The following is a 21,286-nucleotide window of genomic DNA, read 5'->3' as shown; positions in this document are numbered from 1 at the left end:
TGTTTAATTGAGCCATTCTCAAAATGATGATGAGAAAAAATATAATTCAATATTCTATTATTGTTTTGTATGATTCTAGTAACGGCAACAATAGTCATGTATTTTGCATGTTTTTGGAATAAAATTACATGTCTTATGTAAAACTAATTGAGACAACAAAGTTAACAGGAGTCATTAATAATAAAGGAATTGGGACAAATATAAACAATTTAGAAGTAAAAAACACTCATTGTATTATTAAACAATTACTGTTACACAGTTGTAACGTACCAATAGGGTCAATTTTCCCCTATATATTGATCAACATAATAACCTTTCATCTACAGAAATAAATCCACTTTCTGTTTGGCCTTCCAGAACCAGAAGGTTCGGCTCAACTTGTGTTTACATTCCATGAAGACAAAACATTCACACAAACATTCTCTCCCAAGGTTCCTACACTCTCTGTGAATGCCAGACGTCAACATTCTTCACTCTGAATAAGTGAAGACTTCATGATGTTATAGTTATAAGTTAACTAATCATATGTGATGAATGAACAAGATGTTTAAATCAAATGTGTGAATAATCTGTGCTTAAATCAATGAATTTGAAATCAATATTGTTCTTACAACGATCCATTTATATCACAAATCAGTATGTGTTTGATTTACCAAGGTAATCATTGTTTACATGCATACACATTACAATAAGATACATATTATGATTAAAAACATTTTTGTATCTGAAGGAAGGCGTGGCTTTCTGAGGGATGTTGGTAAAAACTCAGAAACGTGTCAAATTCTGATTTGCCAAACTTGGCCAGAAATCATAACAAAGTAGTTTAATAAAACAAGAATTACTTCCCGTGTAACTCCGTTTCCAGCTGACTCCGATTCAGCCAAATTGGGAAAGAAGCCTCTCTTGAAACAAACTCCTTTGACCGTAAGTCAAAACCTTTCTGCGACGCTGCGATTACAGACACAACCGCTCTTTTCAGAGCTACTTCACACCTAACCTGCAGACCCCGGGTTGCATCTCATGGCCGGGGAAGCCAACTCAGAGGAAGCTACTAATCTCTGAGTATTGTGGTTTCGAAGTCCGGTGACCTCACCACTCTGACCGCAAACCTCCGGACCGCCGGGAGCAACTTATACAAGGGTATCGTAAGCCTGCTTACTGGTGACTGATGAGGTTTTTATCAATAACTAACTCTCTAGTTTATAACAAACTATTCTTTTACACCCAGATTTCACAATTTCTCTCAGATTCAATGAACGTTTGCTACAACATCCAGCTTCCATCACAACACCTCACATCCACCACATCACGTCTCATTATTCATATCATGTCATGTATCATTAGTTTAGGAAAAATAATTAAATTCATTTTATAAACTATATACTTGACTCTCTCTGAATTAATACGAAGTGTGTTTATGGTCCCTGAATAAGTAAAGAACCCTAGAATCTTCTGATTAAACATTCAAAGATCAATCAGATTGATATTTCATATTTGTATGGAATCATCACATCTTATTGGTCATAATTAATGTGTATTAATTGCTACACAGTAAACATCCTATGTTTGCATACAAAACCTGTTCGGTTAGGGTTAGTTTTAGGATTACATATAAACAGTTTAGGTTTGCTGTCTGGAATCAGAATCCATCCATGTTATTTTTATTAAATCCCATTTTCAGCTTTTTCTTCTCACAGAAACGGAACCAGTAAGAAATGAGATCTTATAAAGTAAAAGAAAAATAAATTCTTCTCTTTGTTGTTTGCTGACACAAACAGAGATGACTTAAAGTCTCACAAACTCACTCAGCGACTCTATAAACATTAACAAAACCATCTTGAGTTGTTACGTTTGTAATATGATGTTTAGCTCAGGTTTGATCTTGTTTTTAGTCAAATCATCACTCGTTTTTGAAATAAGTGAAAATTCTTTATGTTTTATTTGAGTTCCCACACTCACATGAATGGACACACACACACACACACACACATCATGGATGACGCTGGTATCCTTGTGTGGGTTGGTTTAGCTGCTGCTGTGACAAATTAATTGGATAAAGTTGCTTTTTTTTTGCACACATCTCACTAACATATAAACTCTTAATTAAAATCCTTGACATGTTTAACGTCTGATGTGTTTCATTTCATGGCTCATCTCTTCAGCATTTTCTTTCTTATTAAGAAGCTCAAACCAGCATCTCTCAGAGCAGCTGTGATTATTGCTTCACTAATTGGAGGGTTTATATTTGTTCAACTGATTTTTCTCATTTTTGACGAGTAATTAACAGAACCGGGAGTGTTGCCATGGGAACAGCTTCTCTTAGAATAGAGAGGACAAGATGCAATAACTAACCATATGTTAGATGTGTAGAAATCACACACACACACACACACACACACACACACTGGAGGGAGACAGTCATGGAATCGTAGTTTAGGGAAAAACCACAAGGGTGTCTAGAAAACCTTCATAGATTCTGATGTTACAACTGAGTCCTGCTGTCCAGTTTTTATGGGAAGTGTTAAAGTAGAATTCTGTGCAAATGAGGGAATAGATTAATGTCATGGAGCCAGGAAGAGGAGGAAGATATGGAAGCAGAATAAAACAGTGAAAGTAGCAGAAGCTGCAGGATACCAAACAGGCTGAAAGAGAAGACAAGTGATGAGGCATGGAATTAAGTCACAAGAAAACAAGAAACAGATCAGCAGACAGAAGCTTTTGGAAAAAAATAATCTGTGGACAGCAAATGCAGAGGTGTGTGTGTGGAAGGTGTGTGTCCTATTCCATCAGGTGGAAAAATAACTATGACCTCAGACCTATGGTCAAACATGGGGGTGGTAGTGTGATGGTCTGGGGCTGCTTAGCTGCTCCAGGACCTGGACCACTCGCTGTAACTGATGGAAGCAGGAATTCTGCTCTCTAGTAGAAACTGCTGAAGAAGAAGGTCTTAATGTAGACTTTAAACAGGGCGTTGAGGATGAAAATCCCTCTAATCTGACTGAATTAGGATATTTCTGCAGTGAAGCGTGAGACAAATATCAGAGAATCATTATCAGTTCTTATCATATTTTAATCCACTGCTATTACAGAGGGTGCCGAACAGCACAAAAACCACTGACAGGTCAAACTGATAAAAGGAGATAAAACATTTAAAATAGGGTAAAAGACATTCTCAGAGAGAACATTAGTAAAAGTAAAAAACAACAAAACTCAGATCATGATCCATGATGTGGAAAAGCCAGTAGATAAAAAATGGGTCTTCAGACGACTCGACACCTGTGATGATGGCGGCTGTTCAACAGCAAGGAGCAACTAATCCAAAAAGTTGGTGACATCACTGAAAATGCTCAACCCCCCCTCCTCAATGTGAGTGTGGGTCGAATGTTTGAATGTTGCAGAGTTCAGGTGTCAGTGCTTTAGGAATGGTTGTTTTGTTTTTGCTGTGATGTGCAGTTCTTTGTTAACAAGGCAGCAGCCGGGTCTCCTTGTGTAGCCCCGCCCCGTCGACTCTACACAGTTCAGGAATCTCCTGAGCTTGGAAAACTCTAAATCTCCCAAGAGGTTAGTTCTGTTTTTGTAGTTTAAGATGTTTTTGTACAACATGTTTATTCTTTTAATGCATTTTTCAAGTGAACAAAGCTCTTCAATCCAAGCTGGCTCTTTGTGTAAAACAACAGATTGGTTTAAAAGAAGAAAACCTAAAGCTAAATATTAGCCACATATTTCCTTGTTTGTACTTTTTCTAATTTGTTTAAAAAGCATAAATGAATCATAGATGTGGGAAGATGCTGCATGTGGCAGATAAACCCAGAACACAGCTAAAATACTCAGTAAAAAAAATCCAGCAAAATAAATGATAAAATGTGGTGTATATATTTAGATAAACTGTTTGTGGTTCTTTGTGTTTCGGTTTTCTCTTCAGTAAGTGAAAAGCAACCAGGTCATGTAATGGATCTTTCTGTCGCTAAATATTCATACCTGCTCCTCCTCCCACTTAAATCACTGCATCTGTACTGTGAGCCATCCTTCACTCTACTTTGGTTTTGTGTCCCAATCTGAGCAGACAGGACATCACTTTAAACCTCAGATGTCTGCTTCAGTCAGTAGAAACCCAGAGAAACCTCTGATCATCCCATCTGACTGCCGTCATGTTGCTACAAGCTGAGCGTAGGTCTAAAATTGATTAGACCTATTGGCTGTTGGTGTTGGAGGTTTCACCAAGTGCTAAATCCCTTTAATCTAGGGCTCAACAGGTTGAGCGGGTTGTCCAGTAATTGGAAGTTTGCAGGTTGGAGTCATGATGGGTGGTAATTTCTTAACCACATGAAGAATCACTCAGGGATAAGGTAAGAGATGATAATAAAATCTTTATTTTATAAAGAAAAGCGAAAACTGAGGGCGCTGATCCAAACGGGACAGGAAACGAGGCAACTCCGACTCCAAGAACGGTGAGAGTGATTAGAAACTGAGAACCAGGAGATGAATAATCATGAGGGGAACGGGCTTACCGAGTTGAGCAGGACGAGGGGCAGGAGGGAGAGGCAAGTCAGGTTGATCGCTGGAGGTGATGCTGGATCCAGGAAGGCAGGTGAGCGGTGGAGAGCAGGAGGCCAGGGAAGCTGAACGACGCTTGTGATAAATCACACCTCAGGCAGGTGGAGGGAATCCAGGGCTGGTACAGACAAGAATGCAGAGCTGGGTTAGTTCAGGTAAACGAGTCTTAAAGTCAAGGCACAGATAAGGCCGTGGCTAAATGTACCCAACAGTAGAGTATCAACCGGCATTGAGGTGTGGCAGCACCGCTCCTTAAATCCTCTGGCCAGGCTGATGGTAATTAGCTGCAGCTGCTGCTGCTGCTCCTCAACACACTCACCTGCAAACAATGAAGGGAAAATAGCAGCAGAAGCAGAGAGAAGGCAGAACCATGACAGTTGGATCCCGGCTCCGGACAGAGAATTCTGCTGTTGTGTCCTTGGGCAAGACACTTAACCCACCTTGCCTGCTGGTGGTGGTCAGAGGGACCGGTGGCGCCTGTGCTCGGCAGCCTCGCCTCTGTAAGTGCGCCCCAGGGAATACGCTGTAGTGTAAAGCTCCTTCTCTGAGAGGTGCTATACAAGTGCGGGTCATTCATCATTTAATCCTTTAAATAAGGTCTGTAAGGTTTTCAGAGATGATGAAGATGTTTCTGCATTTTGTTCAACGCTTGTACACTCTTAGTGACTGGTCTTTAGAAAATAATAAAGGAAACAACAATTAGTGTAAAAGATTTCAGCTCAGGTACATCCTCATTTGTCAGACGTGCGCGTGCGCACGCACACACACACACGTGTGTGTGCGTCATTTCAGTATGGACCAGAGCCTCTGACGAAAGTTTTGAACACAAAAGTACAAAAAGATTAAAGGTCCGACCCTTTTCTTCAGTCTCCTACTCCAGAGTCACACAATCAGATGGTTCCAGAAAATGGTACAACACCTGCTTGTGACACAGACACACAAGCAGAGGCACAACTCTGAGGAGCTGCTATGGTCACAATTTCCAGAACCAACTCTGAACCAAACTGAACCTCCTCCCATTTGCCTTGAGTCTTTGCAGTTGGACCTTTTCAGTTTGTTCCTGGTTTACTGGACCCAATTAAGAACACAACAATAATAAAAAACTAAAAGAAACATTTCTGACTTTAAAAAATATGCTGATGAGAGCATTATTTAGAAACAGCATTGTACAAGTATGGGGGGAAAAAAATGTTGGCTGAACAAATAGCGACCTGGCAAAGAAAAATAGGGTTTGAAAGTGTTTCCATGAGCTGAACTTTCAAGTAACTTCTTAAATACTCTTTTCACTTGTGAGTTTTATTGACAAATAAGAAAACTTTAGGATGGAATGTGTTTAACTTCTCAATGCTTGCCTGTGGGTTTGAATCAAATTTGATCTTTGTTAGTGTTTCTGCTCCACTGGTGGCTGTGAGAGAAGGAGGGTGCCTAAACTGATTGGAAAGTGCAGATGAAGTTGCAGAAAGTAAGACTAAGAGGTGCCAGAGGCGTGTGCTGACTGCCGCAGTGGGAGCGCTGATGATTGCACACTGAACCGTCTGCCTCTGTGTGTGATTCTGCTCACCCATCACTTGCAGCCCTGCAGGCACAGACGTATGCCGTCTATAGAAAGATCACTCCCTCTGCAGTTCAGTGGAGACTTGTGCTAGAAATGCCAATAATAAAAGATTCACGCCGCAATCACTCGCTTCGTGATTTATTCACCCTGCAGAGGATGTGAAGAGGTTTTACGATGCACAAAAAGAAGCCAAATCCTCCATCTGTCAGGCAAAAGCCCCTAAACTATTGTCACTGCTTTCCTGAAGAACATCCAGGTATAAAGAGTGAAGTCTTATCTTCTAAAAAAGGAGGATGTGAGTGAGAAAAGAGTCCATAAAGCAGAGATTTAATAGGCAGAGGTCGTTCTTTTAATGTACCTGCTGCTGCAGAGAGCCACATCCATCAAATACTCCCAAAATTCCATCACACAAAGACAGGAAATGGGCTCATTCAAGCTTATAGAGGATCCACAGAAAATCTCATTTTGAGTATAATACCCTTCTGCTCTTTCTGCTGTGTCTCAATCTTTTCTTGTCCTTCTTTCTCACATAGAACAGCTTTCTATCAATTCTCTTTCCACACACTTTCTTTTCCCCATATCTGTGACGAGGGCTTTGTGAATATTTTGTGATTTGGATCCCTCGGGAATGTGTGCTGGAAAAGAAAACTAGAAAATTAGAAGAAGAAATAGAGGCCAATGGTTTCCTCCACATGGAGGAGGGTCTTTAATCTGCTGGATGTGACGTATGTGATCACTTTAGGCAACAAAAGCATAAAGATTTGTTTAAAAGTAATTTTTTTTACTTAATGTCAGAGCTGCAACATTAACAATCATCACAGATGCTGTAAATATTCTGCTTTATTTCCATGTTCTCGCTCTCTCACACTGTTCTTCTGTCTTGACTATCGCTGAGTTCTTTTACAGGAAACAACTAACGCTAAAAATAAAAGTAGGTTTATTTCATTATTACAGAATTGTTTAGTTTTAAAGACCTGTTCAGGTTGTGGAGCAGGGTCCAATGTTTAATCGTTCAACTTCTTCCACTTTTTTAATACCAAACCTCTCACTGAAATCCGTGACCCAAACTTGTACACATGAAGTTAAAAACTTCAACTACATAATGTGATGTAGGTGGTTACTTTTATTAAATGATCAATATTCCATATAAATATGAATTATCATTATTATTGATCCTTTGAAATTTGAACCAGTTTTTTTTTTGGTAGTTCTGGGAAATCACACCTTCGTAATAATTTGAGACAGAGGCAAATATATAATTATAAAAATCAGTTTAATCCTACATTTCTACTACTAATGATGACACAGAACAAAGTAAGATGAATGATGGCTGAAACAAGATAACCAAGTCAATGAATGAAGTTAAAGTTAAAAGTTAAAGTCCCATTATTTGTCACACACACAGGTGTGTGTGCGAAATTTGTTCTCCGCATTTGACCCATCCCCTGGGGGAGCGGTGAGCTGCAGACACAGCCGCACTCGGGAACCATTTGGTGGTTTAACCCCCCAATCCAACCCCTTAATGCTGAGTGTCAAGCAGGGAGGCATTGGGTCCCATTTTTTCAAAGTATTTGGTATGACCCGACCAGGAAACGAACCCCTGATCTCCCAGTCTCAGGGCGGACACTCTACCACTAGGCCACAGAGAAAGGAAATGATGGGATGTAAGCTTAGATGTCATGTAGCAAAACCTGATTAGGTGTCTTAGAAATGTTTGATGTCTGGGTGGTAAGATCAGTCTGATGGTATGGTTTAAAAAACTATCAATAAAGCCGTCCCACGCCAGTGTGCAGAGTCTACGAACCCTTGTGGTGAAGGTCCCCGTGTGATCCAACTACGTGATCCTATGCAATTTTGAATAAAACCACCACAGGTTTTGGGCGTGGACAGGACACACACTGAGGTGGGGCGGGAATGAATATTCAATTCAATTCAATTCAAAGATACTATATTAATCCCAGAGGGAAATTAGAGTTTCAGTACACACAATTCTGAGATCAGACATACATAGACAAAGACACATGACAAGAATTGGTGACTGTGGTCATTCGCAACCCGAGTCGCGCTACCTTAATAGAGATCAGAGGGTTTACATGAGGATTGGGTCAGGTGGAGGAAAAAAGGCACTTCAGAGTTACCCTCCACAGTGAGGGCAGCTTTGCTATGCAAAACACACCTCAGACAGAAATGCAACAGACTTCAGACATTACACAACATTAGTGCCCACTAGGTGGGGTGGTAGGGTTTGGGACTCTCCACACGTCAGTGCATGCAGCCACGATAAGCAGCGCTCGTCACCTCAGTCTGGACAGGGGGAGGACATCGTTGGGTTTAGAGGGCACAGTGACTCCTGGAACGATTCAGCGGCCTTCACAGCATGCAGTCCCGCCCAGGCTGGGATAGGGAGACAGAGTGGCCATGGCGACGGCAGCATTCCATATTTCTTCTGAGGGGGGGTATTCGTTTCAGCCTCACAGGCTCAAGGGCACCAGATTGAGATTAGAAATTGTTTTGGGGCCAGACAGAGATAATTTCTTCTCTGTCTTAAAGTTCCGCTGGTCCTCAACCTCTCAAAATCCTATAATGGCGTAATCTATCCCAATCTGTGCTGATTCATCCACTCGCTCCTTGATCACATCCATCTTTTGTGCCAGTACATGAATCTCAGCCAAAGTTCCAAGCTTACGACTCATCTCGACAGTTATGAGTCTGTGCATTCACAGCGTGGTGTAATCCATCCCTGAGGTCCGGGAAAGAGCCGATATTCCTCGACAGCTCGTTAATTTTCCTGTAAGCCAGGTAACCTCCCAGGCCAAAAAGCAGGAAACCTGTCACCAACACCACGAATATCAATATGTCTTCAGAATCCTCTACAGAAAGTTGAGTTAAGCAGATCAGGTTCCACTGTTTCCAGGAGTCCATGATATGCCCAACTGGATCTGTCCCAGAGAGGCACCCGGGAGCCCCTTCTCCCGTTCTCATTGTTGAGAAAATGTTATCAATCGCGTTGAGAGACCAGCTGACCTGGTCCAATTTTAATAATTTCCAGTTTCCAGAAAAAAATGAAGAAGTGCTGTACACCCAAAGACAGACAAAGAGCCTTGGGGATAAGACAGGGAGGAGAGGAGGAAAAAAGCGTCTGTACTCTCCAAGAGCCGGAAGAAGAAAGGAAGAAAGTCTGATTCACAGCCACTCACTTCCTGTTATAATCGCTGAGGAAGGACCCGTCCCATGTGGACCAGGTAGGACAAGTCCTTGCAAGAATGCTACCCCTGAATTTGGTCACAGCTATTGTCTGGTTATTATAGCTATAGGGTACCTAAGTCTCCTCTCTTTCCAGTTGGCTCATGGGTCACCGGAAGAACTAAAAAATTTATGCAAGTCAACAGGGTTAAAAAACGTTTTTTTTTTTCTAATCTGCTTAGCCTTAGACCCTGGATTGCACATTTACGTTACTTCAGTTTAAATGAAAAGTAATGATGGTTGTTTCGACCATGCCAGTCACGTACTTTGAGATTCATCAGCTTGTAAAAGTTTGTAATTAGCATGACTACACACCAGAAATCGGCAAGTCGTATATGTGACATCACCACATAATCTCCTCTCCCCTAACGTAGCTGCTACTTACCAAATGACCAGATTTATGGTGGTTTTTTCCTTCTGTGGGAAATTTGCTGAACTTAAAGCCGTTTTCCCTCAGTTTTCTCCATGTCTGGTTCGATGATGTCCCTTTCGTGAAGCACATTGGTAGTCCTGGACTTATTTTCACCCAAAACCTTAAATAGCTTTTTTCCCTGTTCGAAAATAAGCCCATCCTTAGTATCAAAATGTGCCTTTAAAATTCACCGACATCATATGTGAAATCCATGGCACAAAACAAGCAGAATTAGATAATAGTGTTTTTAGCCCCATTCACTTGCATTAATTTTTTTCGTTCTTCCGGGGACCCATGATGCAGAAGTAGATGGGTGTGTCTTAGGCTCCCTATCAATTGGATAAGCTAGCATTAGCTCATTAAGTAGCCACGAACAGGGCTGCACTGGAACAAAAAAAATCAGTTCAGGCATTTTTAGCAGAGAGCGGCCCACCAGATCTTGAAGTAAAAAAAAAACAATGATGCCTAATTTTTCACCAGCTGGTTCTTGATATTCCATATCCATCATGTTTTAGTTGTTTCCCTGCTCCAGCACAGAAACTTGGCTTATTTTGCTACTTAATGCAACAAAATGGATGAAATCCCACCATCTCCAACTCAACTTCTTTAAAACTGAACCACTTGTCATCCCAGCAAAACCATCCATACAGCACAATATCTCAATCCAGAATGACTTCCTATCTCTGGCTCCTTCAAAGGCAGTTCGAAATCTGGGTGTTGTGATTGATGGTCACCTGACCTTTAAAGATCATGTTGCCTCTGTTGCTCATTCATGCCACTTTGCGCTGTATAACATACAAAAGATCAGACCATACCTAACACAACATGCCACCCAGCTCCTGGTGCAATCTACTGTCATCTCCCGCCTCGATTACTGCAATGCTCTTCTAACTGGTCTTCCAGGCTGTACTGTGAGACCTCTTCAAATGGTCCAGAACGCAGCGGCGCGTCTGGTCTTCAATCAGCCAAAAAGAGCACATGTCACCCCTCTGTTCATTGAGCTCCACTGGCTACTGCTAGCAGCACGCATCGAATTCAAATTGCTAACACTAGCATACAAAGTCCGAGATGGTACGGCTCCCATCTACCTGAATCCTTTTGCAAAGGCTTACGTCTCGGCCCGGCCACTCCGGTCATCACAGAATCGTCGGCTAGCAGTGCCTACACCACGCTCAGGACAATCCAGACTTTTCTCATGCATTGTTCCACAAATGTGGAATGACCTTCCAAGCACTACCAGAACTGCGACTTCCTTTTCAATTTTCAAGAAACTCCTGAAGACCCTGCTCTTCAGAGAGCATCTTCTTAACTAGCACCTTGCCTGCACCCATCCCCCCTCTCTACTGTCCACTCCTTGTTCCCTCCTCTCCATGACTGATGTCAATGTTGTTGTTATTGTTGTTGTTAGCCTCAAGGGCAAAATGCCGATTATCACTTGAAAGTCGCTTTGGACAAAAGCATCTGCTAAATACATAAACATAAACATAAAACATCAGGTGTGGTCGAAACAAACATCATTACTCTTCATTTAAATTAAAGTATCACATATGTGCAATTAGAAAATAATTCTTTTAGCTCCATTGATTTGCATTCATTTCATCATTCTTCCAGGGACCCATGAGCCAACCGGAAAGGGAGGAGACTTAGGCTCCCTATGGTCCAACAGGTAATTTGTTCCAAACCATTGTAACGTGAGGAAATATGGGTTTTCTGTGCCAAAGGTCATTTGACTCGGCTGGGTCAAGTGCTGGGTCGCTGAGAACTTTCACCCACAGATTGAGACCTTTGCAGACATGAAGTCTGCAAGAGTCTGCTGGAAACCATAACACCTGCAGCTTCGTGCCAGAAGATGTTGTTCCCATGGAAGTAGTCATAACATAACAAGTCTTAAACTTCCTTTTCTTGATTTTAATGTTAAAGAATAATCATTATCATTTTGCTCATTATAAATGTGTTTTAATCAAATGAATGATTATTATGCTTTGGGTAATCATAATAACTAATCACTGCTTAATTAAATAATGTTCTGAGGATGTTTTAGTGGTGACCTTCACACACTCACACACACACATCTGCTCTCACAGTAAACTCCAAAACACATTTGCTGACGCACACGTTTTGCTTTGAGAAGAGAAAGGCTTTTGGTAAGTTTTCAGTTCATGATTCAGTTCGTGCTTGACAACGAAAGAGAGAAGACCTGAATAAACGCAAAAGGGGGGACAGAGCCGATCGGCTCATTTCTCTCCCCCCCCCCCCCCCCACGCTATTCCTAGGAATAGCTGAATTGCAACAACTAACGTGGACTCGCCTCAAGTCCTTTGATTTCTGAGTGAATTAAACTTAAGAAAGCGCATCTACAAATGCTTCAACAACGTGTACCGAGGTCATCTCTGGACCGGAGCGCCAGCACACCTTCGTCTCCTCTGCCAACCGAGGTGTCATCTGAGGTACCACCCTCCTGGGATCTGGATCCGAAAGGGAGTCCTGAATACGGTGAGGCAGTCCACGACCAGATAGCGTTTGATGCCTCTTTTCCAACAAAACCTAAGTTTATTCAAACCATCACTTTTCACTCAGACACCTGTTTCTTCCTGAAGCAAAATCAGATGCACACACGCACTCAGCTCACCTCATGTTCAATCTTCACACATTCACCACAAGGTCTATTTGAGAAAGCATATCAACTGTTACAGTTTTAGCCATTTGCTTAAATACGATTGACAGATGCTAAAACCAAAGGAACCCAATTTGAAGTTGTTGTGGCTCTGCCTTAAACAAAGTGTAACCATACCTTAGACAAAAGTGCTGCTTTGCACTTTGGTTGCAATTCTGCAAAACACTAGCTCCTTTCTACAACACACTTGCTCCTGCTCACAATACACTATTTCATACATAAGACACTTTGTTCAAAAAGTAAATCTTGCAGTACCATTGGGAAAACACAGCTATTCAGAATACAAAACACAGTCTGTCATTGAAAACAATTAGACACACACCTGAAAACAATTACTAACAAAACTGAACACCAATCAGTCAGCTACAAAATGGCCTTAGCTAAGCCATTTTAGAGAACTTGCCAGCATGGGGGGGGGGAGCTAGAGGCAGAGCAAGAGGAGGACGTGGACGAAGAGGCCGTGCAAGGACCATAATTTCTGATGACATTAGGGCAACTGTGGTGGACCATGTCATAAACCATGGTCTGACCATGAGGGAAGCTGGACAGAGAGTCCACCCCAATCTTAGCCGTTTCACGGTCGCATCCATCATAAGGACATTCAGACAGGAAAACAGGTATGTCTTCAATTCCTCTACTACAGTAATGTAGCTTGAGTATTTACAGTACTGTCTCATCTTACATGTATATGTAACGTACATGTACTTTTACACCAGAACTGTACTGAAGGGTGGCTCCTTGTGTTGTGACACATATAATCATGTCTTGAGATGTTTTACAGTACTATAATACAAGTACAGTAAATACAGTAAAATACAGTTTGTATAGTACTGAAAAATAGAACAAAACGATTCCAAATACTGGTTGCATTGTTTTCTACAGAATGATCAGAAGACCTACTGGCGGTGGACGTCAACGCCTATTTACTGAACAACAAGAACTTGCATTAGTGGACATGGTCAGGGCAAATAATGCGATCCGTCTCCACCAGCTACAGAGTCACATAATTGCAGACAGACAGAGTTTTGGCAATATAAATACAGTATGCATTACCACCATTAGACGCATCTTGACAAAGCACCATATTACAATGAAACAACTGTACAGGGCTCCATTTCAAAGGAACAATGCCAGAGTGAAGGAACTTCGACGTGAATACGTACAGGTAAGTGTTTCAGTCCTCTACATTTACAATACAAAAGAGGAGCAGTCAAATAGCTGAGTCTGTACCATTGGATCAGTACCACATTGACAATGTATATTCAGAAAGCTAAACCGGCCCCTGTGTGATGAGGTGGTTCAATTCTGTATCAGTGTAGTTGTGTACTTTGAGTAATGCCATCCATACAGTACTATACAGTACAGTAATATGTACTTTTTCTTGCAGAGAATGCTCACCATGGATGGAGCTGCTCAGCCTCATGAGTGTATTTACATCGATGAGGCTGGATTCAATCTGACAAAAAACAGACGACGGGGGCGTAATCTTATTGGCCGAAGGGCAATTGTGCATGTCCCTGGGAAACGTGGAGGAAATACATTGTGTGCTGCCATTAGCCTTCAAGGGCTACGGCACCGTCATGCCAAATTGGGGCCCTACAATTCACAGGAAATACTCACATTTCTTGATGGTCTACATGACATCGTCATACAGAATAGACCAGAGCAGCCCAGGTTTGTTGTTGTGTGGGATAATGTTAGTTTCCACCGGGCTGCTCTGGTCCAAGACTGGTTTACTCATCATGAAGGATTTGAAGTGGTGTACTTGCCCCCTTACTCTCCATTTTTGAATCCTATAGAAGAGTTCTTTTCAGCATGGAGAAGGCGCGTATATGACCGCCAACCCCACGCCCGAATGCCACTTTCACAAGCAATGGAACAGGCCTGCGGAGATATTGAAATCAGGTCAATTCAGGGATGGATTAGACACACAAGGGGATTTTTTCCCCGATGTTTAGCCAGAGAAGATATTGCTTGCGATGTGGACGAGGTCCTGTGGCCCGACCCCGACAGACGGCAGGATCCATACATGTAACTTCTTTTGTGTGAAGTTCAGTTTGTTTTATTTTTGCTTTACAGTAACTGAATTTCCTGTCATATGAATTGCACTACTGTAATGTAATTGCAGTAATGTTGATTTCAGTATTTTATTTTTGGAATTATGAGAAACATCTGGAATTGTAACTAAATAAATACAGTACAAGTGAAAGACTGCAGTGTTTTATTTAAAGTAGACTAGTGTGTTGCCACAGATATGAGAGTGTATTGACATGTGGAAGTGGGCATCATTTAGTCACCAAAGTGAGGTTTTGGCAAAGGATTGTTCAGTTTTGATGGCAGAGTTTGTATCTGGCATAGATGTGAATGGTTTATGTCCCAGTGTTCTTCCGTACTTACTTGTGTGTAGAGTTTTGGCACCATGAGCCAAGTTTTGCAAAGTGTGTTCAAGCAATGGACTAAAACTGTAAAGATTGTCCCACAAAGTTGCCAATGTTGATTGTCATTTCCATGTTTGTCATTTCAAAAATCATTAGTTTAATTTGAAGAATTAAAACTTTTAACTTTCAAACTTGTTTCTTCATTGAACTGAAACACAGACCCACGGATATTATCGACAGTTTATCGATGAAAACAACCTTTGAGTCTTCTTAAAACTATACAATTTGGTTATTAATTTAATAAAAATTAATATCACAAATTAATATGTAGAATGGTTCCTCTTTCATAAAAGAGCATAAACCATAACGCTACACCATGTTATTGGTGGAGGTTTTTAGACAAATGCAAAAGAACCACTTTATTTATTTTAATCTCCACAATACAATATATTACTAATACTAGAAGGTTGTTAAGAAGTATAGAAAAAATGTTTTAAGCTAACATGTTTTCAAAATTTACTATTGCAGCTTTTATTCTTATGTTGTCATATCCAGTGTGAGATGTAGGAAAGACATTTCCATAGTCCAACCAGAAAAAGCAGCCTTCCAGCGGCAGTTCGTCCAGAGGGGGAGCTATAGCCCCACAAGTCTCACAGGAAGAAGAGGAAGAAGATGGGGATTCAAAATTAAAATTAAACCAAACTATATATACATCATACAAACTATAAACGCCTTCGGGGGCAGAGGCTTGTGATCAAAACCGGGCGGAGTCTCAGATCAGGTCGTTCAGCCAAAATTCACTGTTCTTTTTCATTTTACTTTATTTTTATTTTTTTAGCTAACCATTCTTTGTTCGGTTTAGAGCAGCTGAGTACACCTCATAGAATTTTTTTTGTTATGGGGAACCGGAAAATGATGGAATTTGGCATGAGACAAAACACTCTCCAGTAGCTAAAAATAGCCCAACCAGTCATGATTCAGGTCAGTATGATGTTGGGACATTGGATTCCACGTACAGACTGATTTGTTTTACTAGTACACTGAATATTATGACCATAGATCAGCAAAGGTAAGACTGAATTTACACTTTGACTTCATGAAATTAGCTTTGTTTTGCTTTCAGCAACTTATTGTCGTTGGGTGTTGTTGAGGTAGAAAACGTAGAATGTGTCATTTAAATGAGTCGATCCTAAGTGTGTATGCAGTTTGCATGTTGTTGGTGAAACATGTTTTTGTGCCTGTGGACCAGGCACCAGTCTTTTGGGTTCAAGTTGTGTGGTGCATCAGAATGGGAAGTTGGCATCCCCTAGTGGTTATATGTGGTTAGTGCATCTGAAAACAGAGGCAAAAATGTGCCCCAGCAAACAAAAAATAAATCACCAGCCGCCACTGCAGCCTTCCTGGTTGTCTGCAAACATCACCTTTACCTCAGTCTTGTTTCCTAAACCTGACTTTGTTCCACAGTGTTTTAGCCCTCTAATTGCCTTCTGTGCTTCATAAGCGGTGCTCATTAAAGTTAAGGCAACACCAGTCTTGCACACTCATAATGACTATTCCCCTAGTTCTTATTAGGCCGAGCCTTAAAAAAGAATCAATGAGGACCCACGGTCAGATTACAAAGCCTCCATATCCTGATCAGCACGTGTACTCATTATCTAACCATTAGATTCACATGGAGGCACACAGAGAGCAGAGGAGGCTACTGGCCTGCTGCAATGTCCTGCAGACAGAGTGGGAGTAATGATGACTAGTTAGAGGAAGAATGATGGGCAGAGAAAAGGAGATGCAGAGCAGTGCTGGACAGAAATAATTCTACTCTTAACTGGGCTGTTTTAAAGGGTGCAGCACAGAGCAGGGCAAACGGACATTTCATGTGACTGTTTAAGACACTTCTCAAATTAATATTGAAGACCTTTGCAGTGAAGGATTTCCCATTCAGTGGAGCCCATCTCTGTGTGGTTTGTGAGGAGTCGTGATGTGATTTGGTCCGTCAGATATCGGTAGTATTTATCAGACAAAAGAGAAGGCCACACCAGCCCTCCTCCTCCCCCACTGCTGGCAGTCGTTTCTTAACCATCCATTAACTTCAGCGAATAGAGGCCTGGAGGAGGAGAGGGAAAGGTCCTTGCTCTGTTAAAGAGATTTTCTGAGAGGCAGGCATGGAGAGAGATGGTAATAATTGATGGGTGGATAGATGGATGGATGGATGGATGGATGGATGGACGGACGGATGGACAGATGGATGGATGGATGGATGGATGTACAGATGGATGGATGGATGGACGGAAGAATGGATAGACGGACGGGCGGAAGGATGGATGGATGGATGGATGGACAGATGGACAGATGGATGTACAGATGGATGGATGGATGTACAGATGGATGGATGGATTGACAGACGGATGGATGGATGGATGGATTGACAGATGGATGGATGGATGGATTGACAGACGGATGGACGGGCAGATGGATGGATGGATTGACAGACGGATGGACGGACAGATGGATGGATGGATGGATTGACAGACGGACGGACAGATGGATGGATGGATGATGGACGGACAGACGGATGGACAGACGGATGGGTGGATGGGTGGATGGATGGATGGATGGATTGACAGACGGATGGACGGACAGATGGATGGATTGACAGACGGATGGATGGACAGATGGATGGATGGATTGACAGACGGACAGACGGACAGATGGATGGATGGACGGACGGATGGACAGATGGATGGATGGATGGATGAACTGTAACAACCTTCCTCTAGTCTGTTCCCTTGTCAATGGCCACTTATTCTTACCACACTGTGTTGTTGGAAACAGAAGCAGAGGAAGTTGTGCCAGTTTTGAGTCAGACTCTGTTCTATAATAACAAAAATCTTTTAATAGATGTACTAAAATAGAAAGGAAGCAGCATGATGCGGGGAATTCCTGTTCCTGGTTTGGGAGAATCGGATGTTAGAGAACACTGACAAGTATGTTTGTGTTTTCTATTAATAAAAGGAACATTTCTCTAGAACTCCTCTTGAACGTTCCAGGCTGATGCCTTAGCTGACTTGTCTGACCCAGCTGCATTCACCACAGACACAGACCCGTGATAAGTCAAAAGTAGATGATTTTAACATGAATGAAGAATCTCCTCTGAACCACAGCAGAAGAACTTCCTTCAGATTTGGAGAAAATTATCTGTAATTGGACTTTTTATGGAAGAATCAAGAAAACTTTTTCTACAATCTGACATCAATCTCAACACGTTCTCTGTGTGTGTGTGTGTGTGTGTAGGGTGTGTGTGTGTGTGTGTGTGGGGGGGGGGGGGGGCATCAGTAGCTTGTTATCATAACTTATTACCACATGACCAAAACAGCATTGATAAGAACTTTGGATAGGGTCTCTGAATAAGACTGCTGGGTGTTTACCAGTAAGTATTGGTTAACTACATATTAGACCCTGAAAACAGACTGATGAGCGTTTTCACCAGTAACTACTGGTTAGCTACCTAGTCTTCCCTGCTTCATTACTCATTACCCCTAAGTCGTTCCCTAGTAACAAAGCACAATTTTGCGTACCTTATTGTAAAGTGTTACCGATCTCTTTTTCCTGAGATCGGGTCCCAAACTCTAAAGACACCAGACTCGCACTAACATGGATCATCATCTCAGGCTACACGAACCTTTCAAGTACTAACCCGACTTTAGTACCGTACCCCTCAAAAGTACACTTGTGTCCTTTTTTTCTGAGAGTGTAAAGCCAGCTGCTGCACATCTCTGAGGGTAATTATCACAGCTCAAGATTCAACATCTAAAATGTCAGATGAAAAATTAACACAGAAAAACACGTACGCTGGGATAACCCGCTTTGTCCATGTGGGTTGGGGGGGCTGGTGCCTATCTCCAGCGGTCAATGGGCAATCAGGCGGGGTACACCCTGGACAGAGAGCTAGTCCGTCGCAGGGCATCACAGAGACACACAGGACAAACAATCATGCACACACACCTAAGGACAATTTAGACAGACTAATTAACCTAACAGTCATGTTTTTGGACTGTGGGAGGAAGCCGGAGTACCCGGAGAGAACCCACGCATGCACAGGGAGAACATGCAGGCCGGGAAGCGAACCCAGGACCTTCTTGCTGCAAGGCAACAGCTCTAACCACTGCGCCACTGCGCAGCCAAAAGGGATTTTCTTTAACCCTAAAACATAAAATCCACCTCTCCAATCATATTTCAACATTCAACTGTAGACACAAAATTGCCCAAAGCCAGACGGCCTTGATAATTCCTTCAAAAAGCAGCTGAAGACTCACTTGTTCAAGCTGGCTTTTGTATGACCTTCTTCACCACTCTCTCTTTACTCTGCTCTCCCCACCTATTCCACCTTCCTCAGGATCCACTGATTTCCCTCTTTCCTATCCACTCTCTCTCTTTCTTAACATTTTTTCTTTTAAATCACAATTGCTTATTTTTGCTCATTTTAAATATATTTTTAAACATTTTCTAAATGCTTTTTTATATTTTTACTTTTTTTATTTTTTGTTTTTGTTTTTGTTTTTGTGAAGCGCCTCGTGATTTTTATCTTGAGAGGCGCTATAGAAATGATATTTTCTTCTTCTTCTTGTTAATTCTGACACCCTGCTCTGGTTTAGCTGAAGGGAGGGCGTTCTTGTGCCGAGCAGCAGGGAGTGACCTGGAGATGCAGGCGCTGTCTGCCTCTGAGGGCCCAAAAGCTTTTAGCCTAGTCTTCCCTTTCAGACACCAGTAATAAATTCTGTCTCCACATCGTTTTTAGCTCCTGTCTGTTTCCACTTCTGACTAAGCTCGTCCTGCCCTCTCTTTTCTTTTGTTTCGTTCACTTGGTGTGCTGATTATGGAGAAACTAAAGGCTTTCAAAGTGCTTCTGAATGTGTAATGAGGTACAACAGGGTATATTAACCCAAAACGATGGGTTCAAGCTCATTCTCTTGCAAACGGAGTTGCCATGACAACATGGTATTTGCATCGCTGGAGACCTGTTGAAGGAAAGAAAAAGCAAAAATGCAGCACAGAGAAACACTTTTAGTAATAGTCAAATGTTGGGATGAAAAGTCCGGTTGGCTGGTTTTGTTCTGTCCTAAAACACGAAACGACAGTAAACACACCTTTAACTGGATCCACCTGTAGCTACTCAGACAGGTGGAAACATGAGCAAACAGCTGTGATTACATTTCCAGTGTGTGCATCTGTGAATGATCCATCCTGTCTCTGTGTGCAACATGATCACATAGTCTAAAAATCTAATATAAATGCAGCTGAAGGATATTGACCAGCGGAAGAGACTCTCCTGCATAGACTGAAAAATGTCCTCTCTCTCTCTCTCTCTCTCTCTCTCTCTCTCTCTCTCTCTCTCTCTCTCTCTCTCTCTCTCTCTCTCTCTCTCTCTCTCTCTCTCTCTCTCTCTCTCTCTCTCTCTCTCTCTCTCTCTCTCTCTCTCTCTCTCTCTCTCTCTCTCTCTCTCTCTCTCTCTCTCACTCATGCTTTTATTTGACTGCAGGTCTGAGCGGCTGCCCCTCACACACACACACACACACACACACACACACACACACACACACACACACACACACACACACACACACACACACACACACCCACACACACACACACACACGGCCATGCACACACACACACACACGGCCATGTTGAAACATTATTTCTCATTCCTTTCCAGTGACCTCCGCCCCAGCATCTCATCTCCACTGCAGCAACACATCCCTCCAGATGAACGCAACATCCTTCCTGTTCTCTTTGTTGTCCAGGGTTGTCAGTAATCGGAAGGTTGCAGGTTCGATACCAGAGAATTCTGCTGTTGTGTCCTTGGGCAAGACACATAAATGGCCTGTATTTGATATAGCGCCTTCTAGAGTCCTGGAACCCCCCAAGGCGCTTTACAACACAACCAGTCATTCACCCATTCACACACACATTCACACACTGGTGGTGATGAGCTACGATGTAGCTACAGCTGCCCTGGGGCGCACTGACAGAGGCGAGGCTGCCGAGCACTGGCGCCACCGGTCCCTCCGACCACCACCAGCAGGCAATTTGGGTTAAGTGTCTTGCCCAAGGACACAACGATAGCGACAGACTGAGCGGGGCTCGAACCTGCAACCTTCCGATTACGGGGCGAGCACTTAACTCCTGTGCCACCGTCGCCGTTGGGCAAGACACATAACCCACCTTGCCTGCTGGTGGTGGTCAGAGGGACTGATGGCACCAGTGCTCGGCTGCCTCGCCTCTGTCAGTGCGCCCCAGGGCAGCTGTGGCTACATCGTAGCTCATCACCATCAGTGTGTGAATGTGTGTGTGAATGGATGAATGATACACTGTAGTGTAAAGCACTTTGGAGTCCTTCTGAGCGGTGCTATACAAGTGCGGGTCATTTATCATTTAAAAATATGCCACTCTTTTTACATCTAAACAAAAATACT

The sequence above is a fragment of the Nothobranchius furzeri genome, chromosome 1 (assembly GCF_043380555.1).
Source record: "Nothobranchius furzeri strain GRZ-AD chromosome 1, NfurGRZ-RIMD1, whole genome shotgun sequence".
NCBI classification, from domain to species: Eukaryota; Metazoa; Chordata; class Actinopteri; order Cyprinodontiformes; family Nothobranchiidae; genus Nothobranchius; species Nothobranchius furzeri.
Note: the sequence above shows the minus strand (reverse complement) of the source record.